This window comes from Seriola dumerili, unplaced genomic scaffold, assembly GCF_002260705.1.
Source record: "Seriola dumerili isolate Sdu_G_001 unplaced genomic scaffold, Sdu_1.0 BDQW01000565.1, whole genome shotgun sequence".
Lineage (NCBI taxonomy): Eukaryota > Metazoa > Chordata > Actinopteri > Carangiformes > Carangidae > Seriola > Seriola dumerili.
This window is the reverse complement of record NW_019174820.1, coordinates 1,134,480-1,145,124: the sequence shown is the minus strand read 5'-3', so window position 1 is coordinate 1,145,124 and position 10,645 is coordinate 1,134,480.

Below are 10,645 nucleotides of genomic sequence, written 5' to 3'. Positions count from 1 at the left end.
GTGGTTCAGTTCAGCACATCAGTCCAGGGGCCAGATGCATAAATTATGCGTACACACAAAAACCACGCGCACGCCATTTCCCGCTCATAAACTGGTCTTTATAAACACAGAGTGTGTCACCTCACACATTCCTTTGACCATGTGAACACGGTTTAACAAACTGATCCAAGTGACAGTGAAAACACAAAACAAGCCGAGACACGTCATTTAACATGAAATAAAATAACCAGCTTCACGGAGCTTCATTCATTATCATCATTATAAGTTTTACAATTTTACAATTCATTGTGTTTAATATCCTTATTATTTATTGTGAGTAATTCTGAAAGTGTTTCACAGTATTTTAATAAATAAAGTTCAGAGTGAAACAGGACTTTACATTAGAGTGATTGTACTAAAGTAAACTGAGTTTCACAATCAGTGAAATTGTTCTTCTTCCTCGTCTTTCTTCTCTGTGTCTGATCACTTGTGGTGGAGACAAACTGATTGATTAAGGGAGAGCCTTCATTCATTTATGGCTGATTGTGGGAGTGGAAACGAGGCTCGTGCACATGTGAGTGAGATTCATAATTCTGATGAGCAGAATGGATATTTCTGGTTTTGTGCGTACACAGAGTTTTATGCTTCTGGTTTTAGCAGCAACAACAATCATCACATTAATATTAGATATGTGTTCTCATCAAAGACTTTGAGGTAAAAGTATCAGACAGAAAACTTTCTAAATAATCTCAGACTCTCTTTTATGTGAGAATGTGTCTGACTGTTTATTTGCAGCATTTGTGTTTTTTTTCCTTCAGTCTGTGTTTTGAGCTTTTTTTCAGACGTCGTTTATCTTTTATATGAATATGTTTCTGTTTCATCAATTAAAAACATCAGGAACCTAGAGCGAGAACAAAACACACACAAAAACAACGAAACAACAAAGAAACAAAAAAACAAAAAGAAAAATCAAGCGACTTCTTGGACAAACTTCCACTACTTTCCAAAGAAGAGAGTCGCCAAACAGCGAGCACGAGGTCGGGCTTTCCCTCCACAGACACACCTCCGTGTCTGACGTGAGCGACGTGGTTATGAAATCAGGATTTTAGCAGCAGCTTGGAGTGACTGCTGGTTAACGTGTCGTCTTAACGGACCACGTTTCAGTCGCTGCTTCAAACTTGTTCCATTTCCTGACAGCGTAAACAGAAAAACATGTCGACGAGAACGAGTTCATTGTGAATTCAGCTGGATTAAAATACTGTTTATGTGAACACAGAGAGGAGGAGAGAGGAGAACAGATAAAGAGCTGAAACCAGCTGATACTGGACTGAATGCAAATACAACAGTCTCTATTCTATCTGTCCATCTATCTATCTGTCCATCTATCTATCTGTCCATCTATCTATCTGTCCATCTATCATCCATCCATCCATCAATTATCCATCTTTCAATCATCCATCCATCCATCCATCCATCTATCATCCATCCATCCATCCATCCATCTATCCATCAATTATCCATCTTTCAATCATCCATCCATCCATCCATCCATCCATCCATCCATCTATCCATCAATTATCCATCTTTCAATCATCCATCCATCCATCATCCATCCATCCATCCATCCATCCATCCATCTATCAACCATCCATCCATCTATCCATCAATTATCCATCTTTCAATCATCCATCCATCCATCCATCCATCCATCCATCCATCCATCTATCCATCAATTATCCATCTTTCAATCATCCATCCATCCATCCATCTATCCATCCATCTATCATCCATCCATCTATCATCTATCCATCTATCATCCATCCATCTATCATCCATCCATCCATCCATCCATCCATCCATCCATCCATCTATCCATCAATCATCCATCTATCAATCATCCATCCATCCATCCATCCATCCACCCATCCATCAATCCATCTATCCATCCATCCATCCATCTATCATCCATCCATCCATCTATCCATTCATCTATCCATCTATCAATCATCCATCCATCCATCTATCCATCAATCATCCATCCATCAATCATCCATCCATCCATCCATCCATCCATCCATCTATCCATCCATCCATCCATCTATCCATCCATCCATCCATCTATCCATCCATCCATCCATCTATCCATCCATCCATCCATCTATCCATCCATCCATCCATCTATCCATCCATCCATCCATCTATCCATCCATCCATCCATCTATCCATCCATCCATCCATCTATCCATCCATCCATCCATCTATCCATCCATCCATCCATCTATCCATCCATCCATCCATCTATCCATCCATCCATCCATCTATCCATCCATCCATCCATCTATCCATCCATCCATCCATCTATCCATCCATCCATCCATCTATCCATCCATCCATCCATCCATCCCTCCATCCATCTATCTATCCATCCATCTATCATCCATCCCTCCCTCCATCCATCCATCTATCATCCATCTATCATCCATCCATCATCCATCTATCATCCATCCATCCATCCATCCATCTGTAAATGTGTTCAGCTCATTGTTGGCCCCACTCCATGACCTTTGACTCCTTGGCCAGTCGATGCTGTGACTGGTTTCAGTCCGATGAAGAAATGTGGTGAAAAGAAAAAGCCAGTAAGTGGACCTTGAGTAGGAAACAAACAAAGACGGCATTTTTGTTGACGAGTAGAACGTGAACGTCTCTTCAAAGAACACCGCAGACAAACATGAAAAAATCAAAACGGCAACAATGGAAATGTCGACATCAGATGGAAAACAGCGAGAGAGACACACACACACACACACACACACACACACAGAGCTGGTTTGTTGTTTGTGGCCGTCATGTTGAGGGAACACAGCGTCATTGATTTTCCTGATTCCCTGCTGTCGGCAGCAGATGTAACACACACACAAACATGTTTCTATAGGCAACAAACATCCATATCTACACATATACATACTGTACACACACACAGAGACACACACACACACACACCTCTCTATCTGGACCTGCTGACAGCTGATTGGTGGATTAGACGAGGTGACTAAAAGCGGCGAGGTAATCTTCTCTCATTATTTCAATTACCAGGCTAAACGCAGCAATCAGCCGCATAATGACGGCTGCTGGGCGTTAGAGGCTGGGAGAGAGAGAGAGAGAGAGAGAGAGAGAGAGAGAGAGAGAGACAGAGAGAGAGAGACAGAGAGGGAAGCAGGAGACAGAAAAAGACAGAAAAAGACAGAAAATGGGAAAAATATTTGCATTGATCTCAGAGAAAAATACACGTTTGGAGAAAAGAGACAAAGAGAAGACGAGGGAGGGAGGGTGTGCGAGGTAGAGAGGGAAGAGAGGTAAGATAAGAGAGAGAGAGAGAGAGAGAGAGAGAGAGAGAGAGAGAGGAGGCAAAGAGAGGAAAATATTTGTATTGATTTCAGAGCGAAAAAGACACATTTACTCAACGGGGAGGAAAAAAACGAGAGAACAGAGAGCGGGAATTGATGGCGGCATTTGCATTGATTTCTTGGTGGGAATACACCTTTAGTTGGAGACAAATATACATGAGAAGAAAGGGACGAGGAGGAGAGCGAGAGAGAGACGTAAAGAGAAAGAGAGAAGATGAAAATATTTGCATTGATTTCTGTAGGAGGAGAGTGATGTTTGGTGAGAAACGATGTTTTGTCCTGAATGTGGAGAGAGTTTCTGCAAACAATGAACAACACAGAGAGGAGGAGGAGGAGGAGGAGGAGGGCAATGAGGAAAAGGAGGAGAAAGAAGAAAAAGATGATGAGCTGGAGAGGAAAGATAAAGAGTGGGAGGATGATGACTGAGGAAGAGAAGAGAGGAGGAGGAGAAGAGTGAACAGGAGAAGGATGACGAAGTAAAAGGAGGAAAAACAGGAAGGAGAAGGACGAAGAGGAGGAACAGAGGACAAGTAGGAAGAAGAGTACTGAATAAATTATTCAAAGAGGAAAAGGAGGAGCAAAGGAGGAGAAGGGAAGAAGAGAAGAAGAAAAAGGAGAAGAAGAACAAGAAGAGGAAGATAACTTTAAGTGAACTTGGTGAAAGATGAAGTGAGGGAGGGAGGAAGAGTGAAAGGATGAAGGGAAGGAAAGAGAAAGAGAAAGGAGGAGGAGAGAAAACGAGGAGGAGCACAGTTATTACGGTGAGCATGGGATAAGATGAAGGAGAGGAAGAATGCAAAGGGCAAGAGGAGGGGAAGGTGGAAGAAGGAAGGTGAGGAGAGGAAGAGAAAAGAGGAAGATGCCGAAGTACTTGAGAAAAAGAGGAAGGGAAGAGGAGGAAGGAGGAGGAGGAGAAAGAGGAAGGGAAGGAGAGATGAGGTGATGGAAGAACAAGGACGGAAAAATAGAGGCAGAGGAGAGGATAAAGAAAGAAAATGAAGAGGAAGAAGAGGTGGATATGTTGGAAGAGAAAATGAAAAAGAAGAGGAAGAGAAGAAAAGGGAAGAAACGAAAATAGAAACACATGGAAGAAAAAGGATAAAAACAACCATCGTCTGTAATCTTTACGTTTTCTATCGTTCTCAGACACAGTGGCTCTGCAGATTCAGACACATCTCAGTCATGATGATGATGATGATAATGATGATGATGATGATGATAATGATGATGATGATGGTGTAACTGCACGCAACAGGGATTTCAAGTCCGACCACATCGTCCAGACCACATGTGGAGGAGATCAGATCTCATCCAGGTAAGGCCACGTGACGATGGGCTAGTCGCTGAGCTAGCGCTAGTGCTAACAAGCTCCGCTGGATGTGGAGCCAGCAGCTGCTCATACATCAAACCTAAATGTTAGCTAAGTGGAGTTTTACATGTGATACATCAAAACATAGAGATCAGCTGTTAGACATTCAAACTGAACTGTTAGCTAACGTTAGCGCGCTAACATCTGACATCAGAGTGAAGTATAATATGGAGAAACCATAACTCTGTGTTAACAACACATTTCAGAACACTGAAAGCTATGGAGGTTAGCATCAGCGCATGTAAGCTACATTTAGGAAGCGGGAGGTTCTGGAATCCATCAGGTCGTTATGACCCATAGTTAGGTTTTGTTGCTAGGCGACATTAGTGGTCGCATTTGACGATGACGGGAGGTTGAGTCGGACGAATGGGTCAACAAAACACATGAATTTCACAAAGGAGGCCGGTGTTCGATTCCCATTATCCCGGTTGACAACCTTTACCACGTTGTTATTATTGTAACCATGACAACAAAGATCTTCTAATCTTAAGGAAGTAGCCTACTAAGTCCAACCCAAACCACGATCTTTTCCTGAACCTAACCAAGCCGTGACCGTTTATCATTGTAACCATGGCGATGAAGGTGTGGTACGTCACTGTTGGTACACTCCGCGTGTTTGTTATTGTAACCATGGCAACAAATCTCTTGTAGGTCACTGTTGGTACACTCCATGTGTTTATTATTGTAACCATGGTGACGATGATCCGGTACATCACTGTTGGTACACTCCGTGACTTTGCTATTGTCACCATGACAACCTAGGTCCGCTACCCCTGCTGCCGTAGCGGGGTCATTTGAGGAGACACTAAGGGTCGTATCAGGCACAGGGTTACCTGAAGTCCACTTCCTGTGTCACACACAACACACAACATGTTTTCTTCATCCTTCGTCTCTGTGAAGAACAAGACGCTCCTCAGCAGCTTAAATCTTCAGCAGCCACAACAACTGTTAGAATCAGGAGGGAGCTGTCATTAACCAAAGTGTTTTCACAAGTCAACAGAGGTGCTGGGGAGACAGTAGCGAGGGGGGTGGGTGGGGTGGGGGGGTGGCTTCAGGAGCTGGACGACTTTCCTTCGCCTCAGCACATTACTGATGTTTAGAAACCAGGATGTGGAGCTGGAGTCTGGACCTGGAGGAACCGGGGGAACACATGACATCACCTGACCTGCGGCAGGATCTTTCTCACATGGGAAGGTGAAATCATGTCGTCTTCAACACGTGAAGTTTAAACGTCACGTTCATGTGTGTTTTTTTAAGATAAAAGTCTCGTGAAAATGGGACACTTTGTTTCACGTGTGAAAATGTTTCACTTCATACGTGACGTTACCTTAAATTCTGTTTGACATTTCTTCACCTGGAAAAGTTTGTTGAGCCAAAGCGAATGATGCCGATCAGAGTTGATTGAGGTAAACAGATTGAAAATGAATGAACCCCCCATCCCACTGCAACCCCCCACACCCCCACCCTGCCACCTCCCCCCCCTGTCTCTCTGTTTGATTGACAGGGTGGACAGATGCTGGTCTATAAACAGGTAACCTGATCTACAGAGCCCATCTGGTCACAGCTCTGTTCAATTCACACTTCACACACACACACACACACACACTGAGATAGACATAAAAACATACACACCCACACAACTGACTCACACATTCATACACACACACACACACACACACACACACACACACACACACACACACACACACACATGTTGAGACATAAAAAGATTGACACACACAGAATCGGGTAAATATGGACCAGTATCAAATAAATATGGAGACAAGACACACACACAGTGACTCATCAACACGCATACATAAATACACACATGAAGATGAGTGTGTGTGTGTTTTTTTGGCACAACGCGAAGGTGGCGGCGGTGGCAGAGAAGCGTCACCTGGGCAGGTCTGAGCGCACACATGGAGGCCGCAGGATGGAGGATTTGTGTTATGATGTTGCGATGTTGTGATGCTGAGGGATGTCTGACCTGCCCAGGTGACACATCACATCACAGGTCGAGGGGACTGCGAACGCCACGACGAATCAGATGGGTGTGACCGCGGTGTGACAGGATGTTCAGATCGCTGCTGTCCAACACAATGTTGTAAACATTAGTACGACAAACGTGCCACAGAAAGAACTCCATATACAGCATGTAAGACGGACTAATGAGCTCAGTGATGACACCTGTCACACCTGTCACACCTGTGGACTTCTCATCGAACCTTCTATCTCCACTCTTCTTTCACTTTAATGATCCTATTTATATAACCACTGCTCTCTATCTGATTATTGAAGGTTCATGTCAAAGTATAATGTAGTGTGTAAAGGTTTGTAGTTAGTCAGAGGTGCTGAACAACAACCTACAGAGGCAAAATGTCCACAAAGACACAAAACAACCACAAAGAGACAAAACAACCACAAAGAGACGAAACAACCACAAAGAGACAAAACAAGCACAAAATACACAAAACAACCATAAAGAGACGAAACAACCACAAAGACACAAAACAACCACAAAGAGACAAAACAACCACAAAGACACAAAACAACCATAAAGAGACGAAACAACCACAAAGACACAAAACAACCACAAAGAGACAAAACAACCACAAAGACACAAAACAACCACAAAGAGACGAAACAACCACAAAGAGACAAAACAACCACAAAGAGACGAAACAACCACAAAGAGACAAAACAAGCACAAAATACACAAAACAACCATAAAGAGACGAAACAACCACAAAGACACAAAACAACCACAAAGAGACAAAACAACCACAAAGACACAAAACAACCATAAAGAGACGAAACAACCACAAAGACACAAAACAACCACAAAGAGACAAAACAACCACAAAGACACAAAACAACCATAAAGAGACGAAACAACCACAAAGACACAAAACAACCACAAAGAGACAAAACAACCACAAAGACACAAAACAACCATAAAGAGACGAAACAACCACAAAGAGACAAAACAACCACAAAGAGACAGAACAACTACAAAGAGACAAAACAAGCACAAAAACAACTACAAAGAGACAAAGCCACAAAGAGTCAAAAAACAACCACAAAGAGACGAAACAACCACAAAGACACACAACCATTCAAACACGCCTCAGTACAATCACATAAAAACTAAAGTTTCTGGCGCTCCACAGTCTGGATTTACGATAGTTTCCTTCAAATTCGTTACGTGTGGAGTCGTTATAGGACCGTTCGGTTTTGGGCATCTGGCAGCGCTGGAAACGGTAACGACTGTGAGCGGCTCGCTCGCTCGTCGTAGCTCTGCTCTCTACATGTCTGCTCTATTTCTGATGCGTCGACTCCGAGGTGTGAAACTGACTCATGAATCTAAAACAGTGGCTTTATTTAGGATTCATGACTGACATGAGATCAATAAATACACACTTCAGATGAATACACAAACACACAAACACACACATGAAAATATATTCAGAGAGAAAGCTGCATCACTTTTATTTTCCTCTCTTCATCAGTCGGAGTCTTCCTCACACACTCCTGTCTGATGGAAGGCAAGCTGAGACTAATGGCTACCCAGGATGCATTTGTGGATGCACGTGTGTGCACCAGCAAGTCAGGGCTCATCCTCCCTCCTGCTGTTGCCACGGTAACCACGGTTTGAGTGAAGACACAGACACCTGCACAGCTGACAGTGATGGGTTTCTGTGTTTAATATTCTCTGTTCACCTGTTTCCAAACACCGTGTGTAAAACGACCAAACTGCTGTTTTCATTCTTCACATTTCAGACGGTTTACGACGAATCGTGTTTCACTCGCTTCATCTCTGAGTACGGCTCACGGCCACACCTGCAAACAGGAAAACTACAGGCAGATCTGGCCTGTAGTTTAAGGTACCCACGTCGTGGAGAAAGAACAGAGTGGACGGTCGGTCATCAAGGTTTTGTTTTAACATTTACTTTACTAAGTCCAGAATCAGAATTCCTCTGCACAGCAATGTGAGAGGAATAAAAAGAAGTTTGAGGCTCTTTTATTGTAGATTTACTTTAATTTGTGTTTTTTTATATTGTTCTTTATGATATCATCTTTATTTTGCCTAAATTTGTCATGAATTCGATGTGTTTATGTTTCTGCATCTTGGCATTTATCATGGCAGCACGTACTCTACTTCCTTTTAAACCAGCTTGGATTTTTCTGGGATAACAAAATAATAAAAAATGCTATGTGGCACATTCTTTCTCCAACTGTCTTTGACATATACTTTGGATTTAATGTGTATTTTTTTGGATTATTGTAGATTTTGTAATAATAATAATAATAATTTTGTTTTAAGTCTCTTGGTTTAACAGTCGTACCGTTAGCTGTTGAACAGAGCTGAAACACAGTACTTACATGTGTGATCCTCAGACTCTCTGTCAGTGCTGTTTGCTTTCATTACCAGTGCACAATGCATCTTGGGATATGTTTGGCCACAAAGGATCCAACGGGTGGAAAAGGAAAAGAAGGACGGATTTATCGGCTGCAATTAAATTGTTTGTAAAGTCTTTTTTGACAATCTGTTGATGAATAGTTTTTAAAATGTTTTTAATGTCTCTTTTGACAATGATATCTCTATCTCAATGAGATTTACCTGAATAAATAAAGGTTAAATAAAAATTAAATAAAGTCGAAGGAGCCTTTGAAATGGGACAGTCTAGTCTAGCGCTGCTTCAAATGCAGCCTCTGTTGGACGCGGCCCCTGAGTTGGGACACAGCTAGAGGAAGTACTTTCACTGTAAAACAGGAAGTAATGACAGCAGGCAGGACTGAGTGTGCTGCCACCAAACAGTCAAAACATACAAATACACGACATTAACCTTCCTAACATTTAAAATGAGGTTTCCTGCGTTTACAATCTTAGAGGTTTAAATCCAGGGGGGAATTAATAAAGATTTTAGCATCAGAGATTTTTACAGTAAGTTTTTCAACTGGTTAAAACTTTTTTTTTTTTAAATGTATAAGCAGTTTTAAATACTCAACCAAGTATTATTTATTCTATTCTTATTTTTTCGTGATGGTATTTTGTTACTGTGAGATGTTGTTTTTTCTTTGTTTTATTTTGTTGGGACTTTTATTTTGAAACATCTGGGTTCGAGGTAGTTAACCAATCAGAGTTGCCTGAAAATAAGAGGACTTAAATGTTTTCCTCCACTCAAATGAAATAACAAGATTTCTTAAAGGTGTATTCTGTTTGAGTATCTGCAGTTGAATGAATGAATGAATGTGGAACTTATGATGATATGATTTCAGCCTATATCACATGATCTGTGATGACAGGTGCGCGATTAGCATTTCCTGCTCTGTCAAAATGTTAATGTTAATAAAGTTTTTCCAGAGGGTGAGTGGACACTCTTGTCGTTTTTCTGTAAAGGATCTTTGACTGAACTCTCAGCTCAGTCTGATTTGCTTCCTCCTCTTTGCTAAAATTTCACCAATCGACTGTCTGCAGCCTTTTATGAGGAAAATGCTAACCGCTAGTCGCTAATTACTGACTCCAAAGGCCTTTCCACATGGCCCCCTGTAAGCTAATGGCTAAGTGTAACCACCTCTCCAGTCATACAGTAAAGCTACCACCACAAGCTAACAGTTAACAGCTAACCAGTAATTATGAACAGCACCCTCTGCTTCACCCTGAAGGACTTATCATGTTGTTTAGCCATTAGCATACGCTAGCACGCTGCCCTAGCATGGCGCCAAGCTCGCCCCGTGGCGCGCTGGCATTTCAAAGAGGTAATTATCACAAACTGGTTGGCAAATGCTACTTAGCCTCGGCCGGGGGTCAGAGGAATTATGGGAGAATGAGTCCTGAGAGTCAGGTGGGGGCGTGGCCGGCCGGCAGCGGAGTGCTTTGTTTTGGATA